This window comes from Silene latifolia, chromosome 2, assembly GCF_048544455.1.
Source record: "Silene latifolia isolate original U9 population chromosome 2, ASM4854445v1, whole genome shotgun sequence".
Taxonomy (NCBI): domain Eukaryota; kingdom Viridiplantae; phylum Streptophyta; class Magnoliopsida; order Caryophyllales; family Caryophyllaceae; genus Silene; species Silene latifolia.
Window position 1 is genome coordinate 138535397 of NC_133527.1, and position 20241 is coordinate 138555637.

Sequence of the window (20241 nt, forward strand, 5' to 3'; positions counted from 1 at the left end):
CTGGTGTTTGGTAGCGTCATTAGTGACTGGACAGGCTGTGGTTCACCGTGGCTAGGCGGGTAGTGGTGGTGTGAACGGTGGTGGTAATTATGGAGTTGTTTGGTGTGTGTATGTCGTGTGTGTGTATGGGTGCTGTCGGGTTGCTACTTGTTGTTGTTGTTGTTGTCGTTGTTTTGGAGGTGGTGTATATCGGTTGGCAGGACTGCTGGCCACCGTGGCCAAGGGTGGTGAGAAGGTGGTCCAAGGTGGTGGTGGGCTAGGGTGTTAGCAGTGGATAAGGGGAATTGAAGGGGGTGGTTTTCGTGGCTCAAGCACACGATTTAACTCGTGTGTTTGTGGGTGTTTGGGTATATTTTTAGACGGGTTTTGTTTACTTGTTAACATGTTTTTAATTTAATTATATTAATTAGTAATTATGCGTATTTAGTATTTATTTAGGTGACGGTTTTGTGGAAGAATATTATTAATTGGATTGTTTATGGAGTATGCTAAAAGGTAGGTTAATCCTACTCGGTTTCAATATATTTCAATGGACATATGAGTCGTTATTGAGTGGCCATTGCATTATAATATGTTTGTCGTGAATATTGAGAATTGATATTCATATCGTATTTGGGACCTTGCATCATGATGCGTCAGTAATTGGCATATTGTATGGCATTTTGCATTTATTGTGGTTGTCATGCATATTGGAGGACATGACGGTTTGTGGATGGTTACTTTTTGTTGAGGAGGCGTGAGGCGGTTGGGAGACCGTCTCATGCTTGGGTCGCCTCTTGAACCTTCCTACTCCAAGAGGGATGTGTACACTAATGACTTGAGTTACGAAGGGACTCGTGTGAATGAGGATAGATGTCTGGCAGGGGATCCGAGTCGCTCTCGGGTCCGGTTCCACGGACTTGTTCCGAGTACCTGTTTGTGAGGTATGGCTTCGTGGGCGTGTCCCTGACACCTATGGTTGTGGGTACGTCTGGGCTTATCCCAGTACCGACGTGGTGATTGTATAATATTGTCTCATTCATATCATTGATATGTTGCATATTTATCTATCACGTTGTGTCTTATGTTTATTTATTGAAACTGATGTGTGTGTGTGTGTGTATCTGTGTAAATTGTCACCTATTTTCGGGGTGGCCTGTGTTGATCCATATGATATTTTTGATCATATGGGGTGCAGGTTAAGTACAGGTTGGTTTGATGTCACGTGGGAGACGAGACCAGCATCAGACTTGGAGTCGAGTAGCATAGATAGATAACTTAGATGGTAGACAAGTTGTATAATGTCTAGTTCACATTTATTATTCTTTATTCCTTCATTTGTAAATCACTAAATTTGTTATTTAATTAAGTTGTTCTTTAATTGAAGTTTTAAAACACTGTCTCGGGAAACCGAGATGGTAACATCCTCCCATTACCTTGGCCGGGTAATAGAGGGGTGTTACAGGTTTCGTTTTGTGTACGACTATTTTATGTTGTCATGCATTACCAACCATGCATTTTCCTCTTTTCCTCCTTTTACTCTCCCCTCTCTCATGTCTCTTCCCAAGTCATTCTCAACCACTTCAGTATCCATCTTTTCTACATAAAAAACATAAACAAAATAGTACCGATAGTAGTGCAAGGAGGATTTTCCGACGTTGGTTCGGGTCTCTACCTCTCCAATATCCATCTTTTTCACATCATCGTTTTGCCCCAGTTCATTCGCTTCAGGTATGTTAAAATTACTTTCCCCCGTTTTCTTATTCTACCTAAAATTAGGTTCCTTTTCATCATTTTATTTCCTAGTTCTATTAGTTTGTTTTTTTTTTCTGAAATTGATGATGATGATGATCTAAAATTAGGATTTTTGATTGATGTCATATCGTATTAGGTTACTATTAGAAGTAGAAGATTGGGAAGAAATGGAACAACAACAACAACAACAACAACAACAACAACAACAACAACAACAACAACAACAACAACAACAACAACAACAACAACAACAACAACATTTCTGCAAAGGAGGCATACACAAACAAGATGATGCGGTAATTTATTATTTGTTTTGTTTAATTTCATGTATTATACCGACTAATGATTGTGTCTGATTGATTTGATTGATTTAAACTGCATTTCTAGAGCGTATTATATTATTAGTCCAATTTAATTAGTTTGGTTTTTATGTTAATTTTGAGTGTTCCCATTTGAAGAATGCATCAGACCAGGCTGGCCTTCTATTTTGGGTCCTGTCATCCTAACTCATTACCTTTGATGAAAAGGGATGGCTAAAATCTTATGCAACCTTTTGTTTTATGTGCAATTTCTTTAACACCTGATATCACATCTTTAGTTTGAAGGTTTAAAATAGGCAGGAATTAAACAGAAATACTTTATGATGTTTTATCTTATGATTTTAGCAAAACTATATTAGAAATTGTGTTAACAGAATTTGGTTATTTTTTGGATGTTTTCTCCATTTTCAGTATTAGTTTGGCAATTGGAATGGAGATCTGACTAAGGATGTTTTGTAAAAAAAAAAATAGTTGCAGGATTGCTTTCATATTTTTAGTTTTTTACCCTCACGGACTCGGTTTTCCTTCTTTGGGATTTCAAAGTTCCGCCTGACTTTCTTTGAGAGTAATTTTGTTTGTGTCCTTGTGTGTATCCCTTGGTTTTATATTTCTTTGGGTAATTTAATTTTTTTTTTACTTTTGATTACCGCTCGCATCCGCGAGGATGTTATGGGTCGATTTCAATTGACCTAGTTTCATTTCCTTATAAAAAAATACTAAAAATTAGCTTTATGAGAATTAGAATTATTCCTTCTAAATCTGTAAGAAGGCTACAAAAAAAGACAAATGTCGTCCCCAAATAATCCAAATGATTGGACCGAAATACGACCTCATAATCCAAAATAAAAGATCGTGATGAAATAAACTTATTAAAACACGTTCAAATAACCTACTACAAACACAAGTCCTTCATGTCCATGTGTAGACGCTTTATAGACGGGTTAGTTTACTAGTTTGGGATGATTAATGTTGCGAAGCAAATGTCCATAATACTTTAAATCCAAAAATTCTATACAATTCTTGTTTAAGATGCGTATATCTGTATTAAGTTTAAGACGAGCCCAATAGAAAGAATAAGAAAAACAAAGTAGAACTCCTTAGGGATTAGCAAAACAATTGTCCTCTCTATCCAAGTGGTATGGAGTATATTATTTGACCCATTTTAATTTTAAGGCGAATATACCTGTCTTTTATCCATCTTTAGAGAGACAAAGTGAAAATTAAAATACCTGATAAACATGTAAACTGAAAATGTACGGGTCTTCTCCTCTTATTGATGGAGAGCCGAAGATATTATCAATAGGTACATCTTTTCGTACAATGACGAATCCAGGACATAATGCATTGAAACAATGTGATTGGCCCACCTATAAAAGAATTTGTACAATGCGATCAACTAATAATAATAACACAAATTTTTATTGAAGATGGGCATATCCGTCACTAGCTGAAGACGGATCAGGTAATACCCAATTGGGTAGATAAGACAAAAAACAAACTGTTACTCCTAGGCATTCTGCTTTTGTCTATCTACCCAATTGGGTATTACTTGACCCGTCTTCAACCTGTGACGGATATGCCCGTCTTCAATGAGACTTGCTGTAATAATAAAACTCTTTTACTTGTATAACACAAATTCTCATAATAGACGGGCCCTTTTCGTTTACAACTGTAAACGGGGCAATGTCATCATTTGACGGTAAAATGTGACCGTTTTAACGACAAAATGTTACAGCTCAGAACTTGTATAACACAAATTCTCATTGTAGACGGCCCCTTTTCGTTTACAACTGTAAACGGGGCAATGTCATTATTTTCGGTAAAATATGACCGTTTTAACGACAAAATGTTACAGCTCAGAAATTGTTCTGGTAACTTTTTATCAAAAAACGGTTACTTTTAATTGTAAATGGGTCATATTTACTCCATATTCAGCTTTAAACATCAATAATATATACTCCTATTTGTGTTGTTCTTATTGTGTTGGAAAAAACTCCTCATCATAGGAAGAGTACACAACATTTAGTAGGGTTATGTAATAAATGTTATCACAATTAATCTTCTTTTAAGAACTTCTACCGACGTAAATTTTTTTTATAAAAAACCGCGACCATAATAACAGGTTCGATTTTAAAACAATACCATTTCATTAAACGATCCAAAAAGGATGAATCACAACCATTCATTTCAAATCTTCATCTTAAGTCATATTTCCTCTTCCTATTTTGCCTTTACTCTCTTCCTATTTTTCCCTTGATATTGGAGGTGAAGGTACTCCATGATATGATGAAGAAGAAAGTACTTCAATATAATAGATAAAATTTGTGAAAATTATTCAAATCAATTAGGAGGATTGTGGTGATGTGAAAGTGAATTAAGATTTATAAAAAAATTGATAGAAGGTATATAATTGGGTTAAGATTGTTTGAAGTCTAGTAACAAATGGCGGGAAGGTTAAAGTGGGTGTATTTTAGTCTTTTCAAGTGACATTTGGCTGTTCGATGTAAAATGATTGTGTATTATAACCAAAATTAGTATAATGGTATCAGTTCTTAAAAAAAAATTACTTTGGTAATAATTCTGAAAAACAAGATTACTTGTGGTAGCAGATATTAAAAAATAATATTTAGTATCCACGCAATCATGCTTACATCAGTGTACAAGAAAGCACGTATCCTGTTGTCCTTGTTCAATTTAGGGTTAACCTGTATCCATATAAGTAGCAATTGTCATTTATCACTACTAATCAAACAGTATTATTATGTTAAATAAATCATTTAATAATGAATCACTAACCGTCCATCCAGCTTTTATTCTATCATCACCGTTTTGAATCACAACTTCTCCAGATGAATATTGTGATCGTTCAATCGGTAAATTGTAGACACTAAAGCCCCCTCCTACTCCACAATATTTCACTTGACTTGGATCAGAGTTAGTCTGCAAAATAGCAATCTAGAGAAACAAGTTGTAGCATATTACTATATTAGAAACCAGTTTTTTTCTAGTAATATATGTAACAATAATTATCTTTCCCTACTTTGAAGAAAGTGTATATTGAAGAGTAGGTCTCTTGAGTCTTGATAGACGGTTTTTCAATAAATTTATTGAGTGTCCAACTACAATCTGAAGTAAACATGGTACTCAAAGTTACAAAATGGATATATATTACATAACATGGTGTACTAATATAAAAGGGTTGTTATGTACGATAAAATGGGTACAATTTTTTTCAATTGATAACAAATACTAAATAAAAGAGTGATCATCGCTTCTATACTTCCCCTAATATGTATACCAAATGCATCTATTTATATTTATATATCTATATATAAATTTATAAAACAAGAACCAATGTACACGTGGTAGCACATGATTTAACGAATTCGCGCCTAAACGTCTTTTCTAAGTCAAGCGTGTTTAACCAAAATCATAATATCTTCGTATCTCTATCTCTATCATACTATAATCTATATATTCTTCACTCTATTAATGTCTTCCTAAGAGATTCTCAAATATTGTCGGCATACCGTAGAATCTCTAACCTAATATCTTCAAAATCATTTCGCTTCTTATTGATCATTACATTACAATGACTACTACTCTACTAGGCCTTTATGTTTCATACTCAGTTTGACCTTTAATTAACAAAGTAAACTAAAAAATATAAGTTCTTATTTTTCAAAGCATAATTGATCATCAATTTAGCAGATAAATCCGATACCCCCAAATTTAATTATATTAATTTCCGCTTCTATACGTGTATCGAGATTTGAGGGTATTTGGTTTATCTTTTTCACAATCTGATATAATATGTGAATATTCGGTTTATGTGTAAATATTTTGTTGATATTTGCTACCTTTATTGTTGTATTTAGTTCCATATTTGTAGCCTAGAATATTGCACAATACTTTGTATATAACCCCTTTGATTTATAAATAAGAAATCAAGCATTATAATCTTTCATGGTAGCAGCTTCCTAGGGTATGATCTTCTAACTCTCTTCAGCACGCACTAGCCGTCATTCTCACACGACACTCCTACCTTATTTCTCCTTCATCCTCGACCTCACGTCAATTCAATATGCCGAATGCAAAAACATCATTTCATCCTGCTTTTTCCGTTAATAACATCGTCACCCTTGGTATTGACAATGATCAACACCCCTTCTAGGCTGCTCTTTTCATAAACCACACAAAATCCAATCGTGTGCTTCACCACATCATTCCACCGAAGGCAGGTACTGTTGAAAAGTCTTCTACTGATGGCGAAAAAGAGCTCTAGAGCGCTAAGGAGGCTGCCAAAACTTTGTCCACTGCCTTCTGCTCTAAAGTTGTTCCTGATGTCAATGATGGAGGTAATGGGTTTTTTCGTCCTAATGTTAATTCGACCAACAAGGGAAATCGAAATAATGGTAAAAAGAAGAATAATGGGAACTGAAATAATAATTATAGTAATAATAGTAATAATGATGATGATGATGATGATGGTGATGATGATGATGAGAACCAAGATTTGGCCTCTACTAACAGTGATTCCTCTAAACTCGTTTACGCTCCTACTATTCCTTAATGGCATGGTGGTTTCGCTCCTTGGTCGTGGTGTCCTTGGAATTTTCCTCCGTGTCCCTATCCAACCAGTCCATGGGGCAGACCCGGTGTGCAACCTCGCCCTCAACTAAGGATACTCGGACCACGTCCTACCCATGCTTATGTCGCGGATGCTGTTCCGTCTCAGATTGATACTAAGGCTGCCATGTACACTCTTGGGCTCACACCTCCAGACCCTCGCTGGTACATGGCCACTAGAGCTACGTCACACATGACTTCCAATCAAGGTAATCTCTCGTCTTATGCATGTTAATATGAGCAATAGTCGTGGTATTATTATTGGAAACGGTCATTCCATTCCGGTCAGTGGTTATGGGCATACGACCTTAGCTACCCCTCACAAACCTCTCGTCCTAAACAACATTTTACACGCCCTAAATCTAGTCAAAAACTTAGTGTCAGTACGAAAATTCTGTTATTATTGAGTTTGACTCTTATGGTTTTTGTATGAAGGATCTGCGGATAGGGACGAGTCTAATTAGGTGTCAAAGTCGAGGTGAACTCTTCCCTATCTCCACATACACAAAATCATCCATTCATCCACCAGTTTATGCGGCTTTAGCACCTTCTCTTTGGCATGATCGCTTTTGTCATCCCGGTGCACCCGTTTTTAATCATCTTAGGCAAAATAAATTGATTAATTGTAATTTGAACTCTAGTTCTTCTGTTTATCAATCTTGTTCGCTTGAAAAACAAATTCGCCTTCCCTTTACTTCGTCTCATTCATATACTGTTATGTCATTTGACATTTTGCATTGTGATCTTTGAACGTCTCTGGTCTTAAGCACTTTTGACCATAAATATTATTACTTGTCTTGGATGATTTTAGTAATTTTTTTTAGACTTTTCCCTTAGCAACAAAAAATATAATGTTTATTCCACTTTAATTACATTTCACAATTTTATCCAAACAAATTTTGAGCGCAAAATTAAATCGATTCAATGTGATAACGGTAAAGAGTTTGATAATAGTCATTTCCGATTGTTCTGTGAGACACACGGTTTGTCTTTTCGTTTATCATGTCTCACACTTCTTCACTAAACGGCAAAGCTAAATCCAAACTCTGATCCGTTATTAACATAATTCGCACCCTTTTATTTCACGCCTCAATTCCAGCTTCTATGTGGCACCACACATTGCAATGGAAACTTATCTATTGAATATACTTCCAAGCAAACTCCATACCTACCATACTCCATTAAAACTTCTGTATCACGGTAACCCGTCTTACGACCACCTTCAGGTTTTTTTATGTTTATGTTATCCCTTCATCCCTGCCACCACTATACACAAACTCCAACCATGATATACTCCTTGCATCTTCCTAGGATATCCATCTAATCATCGAGTTTTTAAGAGTGATACATTTCCGCAAATAAATTCGTTATCAGTTGTCATGTCATCTTTGATGAATCTCAATTTCCCTTTTCCAAACTTCACAAACCCGACTCTCACACCTACGATTTTTTAGATGATAGTATGTCCCCTTATATCCTTCAAGATTTATGATACGACCCATGTTGATTCCCGTACTCCCACCTCAACTCAACCTTCATTTATGCTTCCAAATTCACATCCCTCTGTTCTTAACTCCAGTATATGCCCTTCCAAATCCGTTACCCGTAGAGACCATAGCATCTGAAAAAAAAAACTCCAAACACATCAAGGGTTTACATACTTGGTTGTCATATTACCTTTACTCCGTAACCCAGTTTGTGCTCTTAGGGACCATAACTGGAAAATGGACATGGATGATGAGTATCGCGCGCTTATTAGAAATAAGACGTGGGATTTAGTTCCTCGTCCACCTGATGTTAATGTTATATGTTCAATGTGGATTTTTCGGCACAAAGTGACGGTAAAACGCTACAGGTTGGTGTTGATTGTGGAGGATACATTCAGTCCGGTGGTGAAACATGCTACTATACGCATTGTCATATGTCTCGCCTTGTCCAAAGCATGGCCCATAAACCAACTAGATGTTAAAAATGCCTTCTTACATGGCGAATCAGCCCATTGGCTACCGTGACACACAACATCGGAACTATGTTTGTCTACTTAAGAAGTCTTTTTGTAGGCTTAAACAGGCTCCTCGAGCATGGTACAAGCGTTTTGAAGATTTTGTTTCTCGCTTTGGGTTTCATCATAACAAGGTTGATCACTACCTCTTCATATATAGCAACGGTACTGATATTGCCTATCTCGTACTATATGTGGATGCATTCTTTTCACTTGATCCTCTGAAGTCCTTCGAAAGACGATAATGAAACATCTCAACAGTGAGTTCACAATGAAGGTCTTAGGTCCACTAAGCTATTTTTGGGTATTAGTGTGCAACACAACAAAGACGAAGATGGTATGTTCTTATCTCAAACAAAGTATGCTCTCGAAATACTTGAGAGGGCTTGTATGAGCTCGTGCAAACCATTTGCTACGCTGATTAACACTAAACTCAAACTTAGTGACGTAACAAATGCTCCATGCGATGATTCTAGTTTGTATCGCAGCCTTGCTGGTGCCCTTCAGTAGCTCACATTCACCCGCCCCGATATCTCGTATGCGGTTCAACAAATTTGCTTATTTATGCACATTCCAATGGCAGATCATATGCTTGCTCTTAAACGGATCATCCACTATATCAAGGGCGCCTCTGACCATGATCTTTGGCTTTAGTCGTCCTCACCTACTAACCTCATATCCTATACTGATACAGATTGGGGTGGTTTCTAGGACACACGACGGTCCACATACGGTCATTATTTTTTCTTGGGAGAAAATGTAATGTCTTGGGCCTCTAAACGACAGCCAACTTTGTCTCGTTCTAGTGCCGAACCGGAATATTGCGGAGTTCCTAACGTCGTCTTGGAGTCTTACTGGCTTCACAATCTCCTTGTTGAACTACATTTCCTTATTCGCAAGGCCACACTTGTGTTTTGCAACAATGTTAGTGTTACCTATCTCTCCAGCAATCTCGTTCAACACCAGCGCACAAAATATATAGAAATGGACATTCATTTTGTTCGTGAAAAAGTTGCTCGTGAAGAAGTTCATATTCGGCATATACCCTCACGCTACTAAATCGCTGACATTTTCACCAAAGGGTTACCATTGGTCCTCTTTGATGATTTCCGAGATAGTCTCAATGTCCGGCCTCCTCCCGTTTTGACTACGGAGGTGTGAAAATATGTGATTATTCTGTTTATGTGTAAATATTCTGTTGATATTTGCTACCTTTATTGTTGTATTTAGTTACATATTTGTAGCCTAGAATATTACCCTATACTTTTTATATAACCCCTTTGATTTATCAATAAGAAATCAAGCATTATAATCTTTCACAATCTAGTTTCAAAATTTCTAACAGCAATTTAAAGTATCAATATCAATCGTCAAATCCAGCATCATGTTGATTTTTCTGTTATATTAATGGTTTTCTATTTCTTATATAATAATGGGGATTTATTCATTTTCTATTTCACGAGACATGTACTTCGAATTTAGTTTCTCATAATATTAGATAAGAATCCCCTTTTTATAAATGGTTATTTCATAACAATAATCCATCCTATTGATGGTCAGCAATAATCACTCTATCTTATCAATAATCCCAATTAAATCCAACCTAACCACCATACATTCTAATAACGAACCAGCTGATATTTTGTGATGTTTATGTGTATCAAATAAACAAAGTACTTGATTCATCACTTAAAAATATTACATATAAACATCATATATACCAGCTAGGTTGTCCAAAAACTATCAAATATTCCAACATAAAACTTCACAAAATATCAGCTGGTTCGTTATTAGAAGGTATGGTGCTTAGGTTGGATTTAATTGGGATTATTGATAGGATGGAGTGATTATTGCATACCACCAATAGGATGGATTATTGTTATGAAATAATCCTTTTATAAAAGCCATAACATTTAGAGCAATTCAAATGGCGTAGTTTAGGAACTCGTTTGCAATTTCTTAAAATTACAAGCTAGTTCCTACACCATTGGAGAAGGCCATGTAGAATGGCTTGCCTTAAGCAACTAGCTTCATTAAGCTAGTTGCTTAAATTGGCCCACTATACAAATTAACCAATAGGAAAATTAGCTCCATAAATTAGGTTTGATTTATTTTAGTTTTTGATTTATTGGAATTTGTGGTTCATGCCAAGCTAGTATAAGACGTAGCTAAATCATTGGAATAGTTTTTTGTAGTTTAAAATGGTTGTAGCTTAGGATATGATGTGGATTTGTCAAGCTAGAAGATATCCGCTTACTATTGGATTTGCCATAGAGATGCTGATTGACTCCTAAAATTTAGGTAGTTTGAAAAACAAAATCTTCTTTTCCTGGCAAAACCCACCCACGTTCATACTAAGACTTATTTACTCTCTTTCTTACTTTCAATATTTACTCTCATGTTTTCTATTCTATATTCTATATAATTCTATATATATATATATATATATATATATATATATATATATATATATATATATATATATATATAATTTGGTTGAAGCGTTGTGGATGCGCCACGTGTCAACCCAATTTTAAATACAAGTATTAATTACAGCTGAATATTAAATATAAACATAATAAATGTTGTATAAATCTCAGCAAAATATTAACTATAGTTTAATAAATTTTATTATAAAATTACATTAAATAATTATGGTAATTTGATTCTTAATTTATTAAAAAATTATTTTGATGAAAATTCTAAAATGTAAATAATTACGTTCATTGCGAAAAATACTTCAAATTAAGTATACTTTTCTTTATATTTATTGAAATATTTTGATTTGTCGAGATGATTAAAGTGAGTCCTCATAATGTTTTATGTTTACGTAAAAAAGATATTTTGAGAAAGTTATAAAACTTAGACCTTTAAATCCTAAGAAAAATATATTTGGAAGAGTCATTGTATTTCTTAAAAACATAACTTAAAGAAAACTAATAAGAGATACTCTCTCCGATCCATGCAAATGGTAAGTGGTAACATAAGGGAAAATGAGTTATTTAAAAAAAAAAGTGGCAAAGTGAGGGGTAAAGTTGGAAGTATTAAATGGGGCACAAGAATAATGTATTGTGTAATTAAACATTGAGTAAGTGGGTGAGTGCGACATTTGATGGCAAACATGTAAATATGCAGTGGGGTATAAGGGTAACTTAGTAATTTTTTAGGCAAAATAAGGTATGTTACCATTGGTATGGATCGTCCGTTTTAGGTAAGTGTTCTCATTTGTCTGAATCGGAGGGAGTAAGTTTTTACGTGGGAATGAAAAAATTATATTGCAAGAAATTGAATACATATGGGATTTTGATAAGTTTAAATAGTGTGATAACGAGTATGTGTACGACTATGGATATACACATGGATCGCGAGTATATTTGAATAATCAAAACAAAAGTAAGGATTATTAAATAATATAGTATTATAAATGACATGAAGTAGAAAAAACGTTACATTTTTCTTTAATATCTTCAATTAAAATATGTATACGTCAAGTATAAATATTGATTATGACTAGCTAAATATTATTTTTAGTTAAATATTTTATATGTTATCTTTTAAATAATTTGAAATTAAACCTCAGAAAATATTAGTTGAAATTTTTTTAACCTATTTTATTTACAGATAAACTCTTAAATATCATTATATATAGTTGTTTAAAAATACAAAAGTTGAAATTATTATAGATATGTTTAACACATAACACATGCATGACATAATCAAAACATTTGTATAAGTTGAGTTTGAACTCTATATGTTTGGTACATAAATATCACACGTTATACGTAAAAAATTAAAAATTACATAAAATTATTTTCACATCATTTTGAACAAATATCAATTGATTTGGAACATAACGTATCTTGAAATGATATAATTTTAGAAATTAATGTTAATTGTTGCATTATTCGAATAAATTTTATTTTAACTAATATGTTATTTGATCTGTCACAAAATAGTTTATGAAACATTGATCATGCATAATTAATTATCACTTATTATTTTTAATTAAAATTGTATGTATATTATTTTAGAACATTGAAGTTAAACCTAAAAAAATTAATTTATTTTTATTTATATGTAAAAATATTAAAGGTCATATATAAATTATGTTATTTTTCTTCAATTAAAATAATTACATTTTAAGACAGGCCGCGCGAAACGTGGAATACTACCTACTAACATATATTTATACGACATATATAAAATAAATTTTCATAAAATAAAACCCGACCCTTTTTTTAAAGAAGATAAAGGCACAAGGCAGACATCTGTATAAATCTCGAATTAATGAAAAAAGTTCAATAAACGATATTAGTATATAAATAAATAAATAAATAAAATAATGATTTCAAGCATTAAAAAAAATTGAAATATTTTTTTAGTATTTTAGTCTATAGAAAAAATAATGAGAATCTAGTCAGTACTAGAAAAACATTGAAACTGTCAAATTACTGAAATCGAAAAAATAATTCATTTCTCAAAAAGTAAAAAAATTACTGAAAAATAATTTTAAAAAAGTGAACGATAATACTTATAACATAATAATTTAAGAGTGAAAATACTTCAAACTAAAAAAATGCTAACATACTGAAAATATACAACATGCAACATTTAAAATAGGCCTAAAAATTCATAAGTCAAAAATACTAGAAAGTAGTAAGAACAACGAAATAATTTGTAACAAAATTTAATAATAACAAAAAAATAGTGAAAACAAATGACTCTAATAGTAATCTATATATCTATAACATATTTTTTTTCCCTCCAAAACCTCACTTCCACATTTACCATAGATTTTAGGATTCATTAAAAATAGGTCCACCAACTAAATAGCCCAATATATAAAATTTCTTTTATATTGTTAGCATAAGATTTATACCTCCATATTTTATTGTTGTTTTTATTAACTTCCCTATATTCTAAGCTTTCCATAATATCATAATTAGTTTTAGAATTTTGTGATTTTTTTTAAATAATTTTCATATCCTATATAGTATATACAATTATTTGGCATAAATTTAAATTTTTCAAGCATCGTGTTTTTACTCGATTAGACAATATTGTTTATTCATGCAATTGAATTAATCGTTAGTCTCAAAATCATTCCTTTTACGTTTTTAAACCGCTGTGAATAGCTATTTGTTAAAGTGACTAGTCATGTTGAAGTGTTCATAACTTTCAATCTAACTATCTATACTAATTAATAAAACAATAACAATTACTATAGTATTTTCTTGATTAATTTTTTTACTATGAACTTAATGTTTTGTTGCTGATCTTCGATTATCATGTTATTATAGCATCTCCCCTTTTCTTGCACGAGTAAATTGAACAATCTAACAACTAACAAATTGGATTTGAGAAGCATTGGATAAGCCCAATACCAAGAAACCCAATCAAAATTTGTAAAAAAATATCTTGTTTTGTTAACCTATATAATTTGCATATTTAATACACTGAGGGGCGGATCGAAGGGTAGGCTACTCGGGCTATTCTGAGGAAAACAAAAATATATAGATTATGAAGTACTATAGAATCAGATGGTTGCTTGTAGACTGTTGGTTTGTCACTTGTTTTTTATAAAAGTTACCTGGGTTTGACTCTCACTAATGAAATTTTTTTAGAATATTTTTAGAATTAACTATATTACTTATTTTAGATTGATAATTTTTCTCAAAATATTTTTAGAATTAACTATATTACTTATTTTATTTAATCTAATAAATAACTTTATTAAACTGTTTTGATGTTGATTTTTATGTTACATTAATGCCTGTAATTAATGACTAAGTTGTCATTAATGTTGCATGTAAGGCTGGATATGCTACGTGGCGCATCCAAAGCTTCCCAATCCAGTTATATATATATATATATATATATATATATACATATATATATATATATATATACATATATATACATATATATATATATATATATATATATAATCACTTACTTTCGTACTATACTTTGTATAAAAAAAAAGGACTACAAAAGTATCGACATTGGCTATACGACTGCTATAGTTAATTTTGTACCATTATTTTAATTTTCAAATAAATAGTTTCATGCCACCTCTATACAATATTATAAAAATATAAGACTAAACATTTCACTAAGCCATGTGCCATAAAAAAAGTCATTTCGATTGTCATATGTCACATGCTTATAAGTAAAGAATTTTTTTTATAAAAAAAATATAAGTCGCTACACACACACATTAAAAATAATAAAAAATTGATGCAAACCTTTTATATCCCTTTCATAACTTTAATTATCAATTTACCTATTTATTTAACTTTATTATCTTTATATAATGATAACCTTTTTGCTTTTCCCTCGCCATTATATAACAATCATAATTCCATTTTACTCAAAAATTGGTATGTAAAATATAAATAGATAAGTAATTTTTTTTTTAACTTTTTGTCTTTATTATGTATTGAACTAATTAGAATCTTATTTATTAGTTTTGTATTTTCAAATTGCAGAAAGATGATATATACTCACATATAAATAACACTCCATGAAATTGGTATTATGGGTATGAATCTTCTTTACATATTTTTGTTTGGTTTGATTGACTTTTTCATTTTTGTCGACTTTTCTTTTTCTATATTGGTGTATATGCAATATCAAATGATAGCATGAATCTCAAATAAGTAGTTGACAGTTGACATTATATATTATTATATATTCTAATCATTGAAATATCAATTGAAAGTTTGTAAATTGTACTATATTGTCTTTCACTATTTCCCACACTTTAGTTTCATATGTAACACTTCTTTCTATTTTAATTTTGTCTAACAGGTTACAAATCAATTTGCTTAGACAAAGTGTTGAAGTATGATGCAAAGATATCAATTTGACATTTTAATAGTGTTATAAGCGGAGTAAATATTTTGCATGAATATTGGTAAAAACCGATATTTATTCTCCAATTTGTGTTCCAATTTTCAATGCTTTTAAATCTTCAAATAATTTTTCGTTTTACATAAAATATATTCTTATGTAATTCACATTAATTCTTGGATAAATGTTTTTTTTTTCTAAATGATTTGTGTATATTTTCTTTTCTCATTAATTAGGAAATGTAATAATTCTTACAGAGTATAATAGTATTGTTTTTATTATAATCTTGGATTAATGAAGAAGAAACATCTATGTTTAGAATTGTATATGCATAAATCTCTATTTTATTGCGTGATTCCATAAAACGTGTAGTTAGTTTTGCCCATCTTCTATTACTAATAATAATTATTGGAGTTTTCCTCTAAACTTTTTCTCCTTATAATATTATTTTACTTTTCTCTAAAATATAATCTTATATGTATCACGGAGAATATTATTAGAACATAAAATGTGATATTTTAAAAATATGTATCTAATTTTCTTGGAATTCATCGGAATAGTTGTTAAAATGGCTCACATAAAAGCTCATCAAGAACAAGAGATATATAATTATATTTCATTGTTTTATTTATCGAATTCGTATTGATTTTAAAAATTTTATTCGCATAAGTCACATGCCCTTGGCTCCTTACTAATAGTTAAAATATTATTTAGGTCTTTCGCTATAAACCATGTTTTTTGTATAGAAATGTCGATCCATAAAACTAATAGTTAAGTTGTGAAAATAAACGAGTAAAAGATAAAAGAGCTTGAGAGAGTAACACTACCACTCTCTCCTTATTTTTTTTAGCGTGAGACACTCGCTTGTGGTAAAACATAAGAAGTAGCTAAGTCTGGACACTATAAATTCAATAATATGTGTGTATGTACAACATTTTAACTTTTATCGGCCGCATTTTTAATTTCATAAACAAAAAAGTTGAGACAACAATGTATAACACTCTTATGTATAACACTCCCTATTATTGTAAGGAGTCGCATATTTGGCAAATGACACAAATAATAAGAAAAACAAACTTACGAGTAACGTTGGTACAAAATTAAGATTATAATGGGTATATAACACGAGTCATTAAGTCGTTAAGTTATATGTAAAATTAAGTAATAAAATATCGTTACTATCCATTGATTTAGTTATTACATGTTTACATTATCTTACATTTTTCTTCTCACTAAAGTTGTTATGCAATAAGGAATAGAATTAAATATCCATTTTTTATTTCTCTGCCAGATAAAAATAAGGCCAAGTATTTTCAAACACACAAAAATAATATATCATGTATTAAAGTACGAAAATTAACCCGTGCATTGCACGGGTACAAAAACTAGTTAGTAGTAAAAAGGCTACAGAAAAATACATAAAGGGGTACAAAAAATGGTGTCTCAATAATGTCTCTCCCAAGGCTCTGTGTGTGTTGGCCGATGGGTTTAAATTGGTGTGCAAATGATATTCTCCAAATTGTCACCCAATACTCTAAGGTTCCGTTTGGCACGATATTTCAGGTAGCTTATTTGACTAAAGTAGCTTATTTGACCAAACGTTCAGCTACCTGATTTTTTTTGCAAGTGTTTGGCAAGTAGATTATTTGGTCAAATAAGGTACCTGAAATGAAATGCTACCTCATATAGCATTTGAGAAATCAGGTACCTGAAATGACTTATTTTCCATTTTGTACCCCTTTATTCATATTCTTTTATGTCATTTTACCTAAATCAGCTACCTTTTCAGCTAGTTTGTCAAACACATATTTATATAACCAGTTTCCTTTTCAGCTCCTAATTTTCAGTTACCTTATCAGTTACCTTTTTAGGTTTCAGTTAGCTTTTCAGTTTTCAGCTACCTTTTCAGGTTTCAGCTATCTTTTCAGGTAATTTTGTCAAACAGAGCCTAACTTCAGAGTTATTTCCTATGTCTCAATCATTTGTTCACCTTTTTTATTCTTTGTAAGGATATTTTAATCATAGGTAAACAAATAATTAGGAAGAAAAAAGTAGAGAATAGATCAAGAAATAGCAACGGGTGACTGATACCTAAATAATGGAAGTATGTAAATATACAGGCATATTAGAAGTTATGAAGCTTACGTGTGTTCCGGATGTTGGCTGGATGTTCGATTTTGCGTAGTCGTGTGTGAAATTATATATTTCGTAAAATTGATCTCTGCTCACCCGTCTAATAGGAACTGTTCCAGAAGGGCAACCGCCTTCTTTTAACATTATATTGTACTTGCTATCGCAAGGTATATCGTTGATAGGAGGAGATATTGGTCGCATCTACACTCCAAGAAAAAAATATTTGACCACACAATAATAAGTATTATTTATTTTGCTATATTCCTTCACTACTAAAATATTAACAAGATGTCCACAAGGGTGGAGTATAGTAGTTAAAACTTAAGCCACATTTCCAAGGGTCTCAGGTTCAAGTCTCACCAAGAGCAATCTTGGGGAGTAAAATGACTTGAGACTATGCCTTCGATTTCGAGCATGTCACCCCCTAAAAAGGGTGGTTAACCTGATGTACGTGATATGCAGGCTATCACGTATGCTCGGGGGTTTATCCATTGCACATCAAAGGTAGCGGCTGCAGGTTCCTCGTCATCCAAAAAAATTAATATTAACAAGATATAATTTTCACGAACCTCGGGATAAAATGTATGGTTTTTGAGTTTTGGATGATCAAAAGCAGGTTGTTTGTAAAAATCCACACAATCATATACGTCTCCATGCTCATTCTGCAAATATAATTATCGAGAAGGTTATGTCACGTGCAAACTCAAGTAAAGCCGACTAAAAATGAGTGGTTTAGTTTGCAAACCAACCCCGTACATCCTAAACATAGGCTACAGCCGAACAGACTAGAACAAATGATGGATCATACTGAAACATAAGTCGACCAGGTTGGTTTGCATGTCTAGTATTATGGCTTTACAAAACCCAATAAACATGAAAACTTAATCACCTTACAACCGATTTAACGTGCCTTAACTTGACAATTAAGGCAGCTCACACGCCGTTTAAACCAAAATTGATTCAACTCAATGAGAAATCACACTTGTAACTCAATTTTAACCAATATAATTTAGTTTGCTCCTTAAATATCCAAAGTCAAAAAATTATTTTATCAAACGAACATATAGATAAATTTATTGTATGATGAATTGTATATTTAAGATCATTACTTTTTTTAATCAATTTATGTGGTCATTCCATGGACTGATTTAATACGTATCTAGAGCAATGAGTTACATTCTTAGATTAAAGTATAATGCGATGTTAGTCGTATACTCGTTTGTATAGTTATTTCATGAGTAATTAGGTGAGAAAAGGATATTATCGTTTCGTGTAACATATACAGATCTAGCATATGCTACACAAGATAATAATATGCTACACAAGATGATGGTGTAAGTAGGATTTTTAGGAACTATTATCTTATATCTAGATAGATAGTTTTAGGGCGGTCAAAATGAAGTTACATCGTGCAAATTCTAATTATTATGATATTATTATTCATACGAGGTCGGAAAAGTTTTATTTTTTGGTGACTAGGTCGGAAAAGTTGTTGACCTTTGTTACAACATGTAGTCGTGACTCGTGAGGCGGTGTGGACAGTAGCGAATGCGGGATTTAAATCTAATATTACCATAAATTTTTAGTGGGTCGAACTGGTAATAATATAAGGTAAAATTGAAAATTTTTCAAATTTTTCAACCAAAATTTTTTGGTTTTGGTTGCGGAAACGAGTCCCCTACTAGCCTTTATATCTTTAGGTCCACCATTTCAGGTGATGCGCTTGGCTTTGAAAGTTTTGTACGTTTCATTAGAAGAATATTATGAACCTACATCTACATGGCTACAGCCTACATGCATAGTTTAATTGTCCAACGGTCAGGGCTCAAGGACACGGATTCTTCTTAAACAATAGTCTCCCATTATAGAATTAATTATAATTCTATTCTATTAATTTCATTATTGAATGAATTAATTTTACTTTAAAACAAGAAACTGATGAACTTCGTGATATTTGATAATGCCACAAATCTTATTTTGTAGTATTCCTCCTATTCTATATAACCTTCCTTCTTTCTTTTTTCATCTATTAACAGTATATTCTCCATTTCTTTATTTAGTAAAGTTTTATACTTATTTTAATCATCTCAGTCGACAACAATCAATATCATTACTATATATATATATATATATATATATATAGAGAGAATTGGGATCCGGTGAGAACCACCAAGATAATGAGAACCGTGAGAACTCCACCTTACAGATTTTTTTTAAGAAAATAATGACATATTTGGATTCAGCATAGAATTTTACGGGTAGATAACATATTTCTTGGTCTAAAAAGTATATACTAGTGACGGAAATTGAGACGAGATACATTTTAGTAATTTTCGTGCACCTATTACTCATTTTCATGTATCTAAAAATTTTCATGCACCAACAACTCGTTTTCGTGCACCTAAAGCCTGTTATATTCATGCACCTAGTAATCATTTTCATGCATGTGAAAATTTTCATGCACCTAGTATTCGCTTTCGTGCATTTATAGCCGTTTTAGTATAGCTAATTGTATTTTTGTACATTAAGTTTATATTTTGTTAATAAAATCAATAAATTTTGTTTAGT

General features: G+C 32.0%; 1 long non-coding RNA gene across 1 annotated transcript; it reads left to right on the plus strand.

The window, feature by feature from the left end:
* Positions 1 to 1558: 1558 nt before the first annotated feature.
* On the plus strand, positions 1559 to 15709 carry LOC141630396 (uncharacterized). Its single transcript, XR_012537479.1, has 4 exons — positions 1559 to 1710; positions 1871 to 2030; positions 15177 to 15229; positions 15499 to 15709. It is a non-coding gene; the product is annotated as an uncharacterized LOC141630396 (long non-coding RNA).
* Positions 15710 to 20241: the final 4532 nt, after the last annotated feature.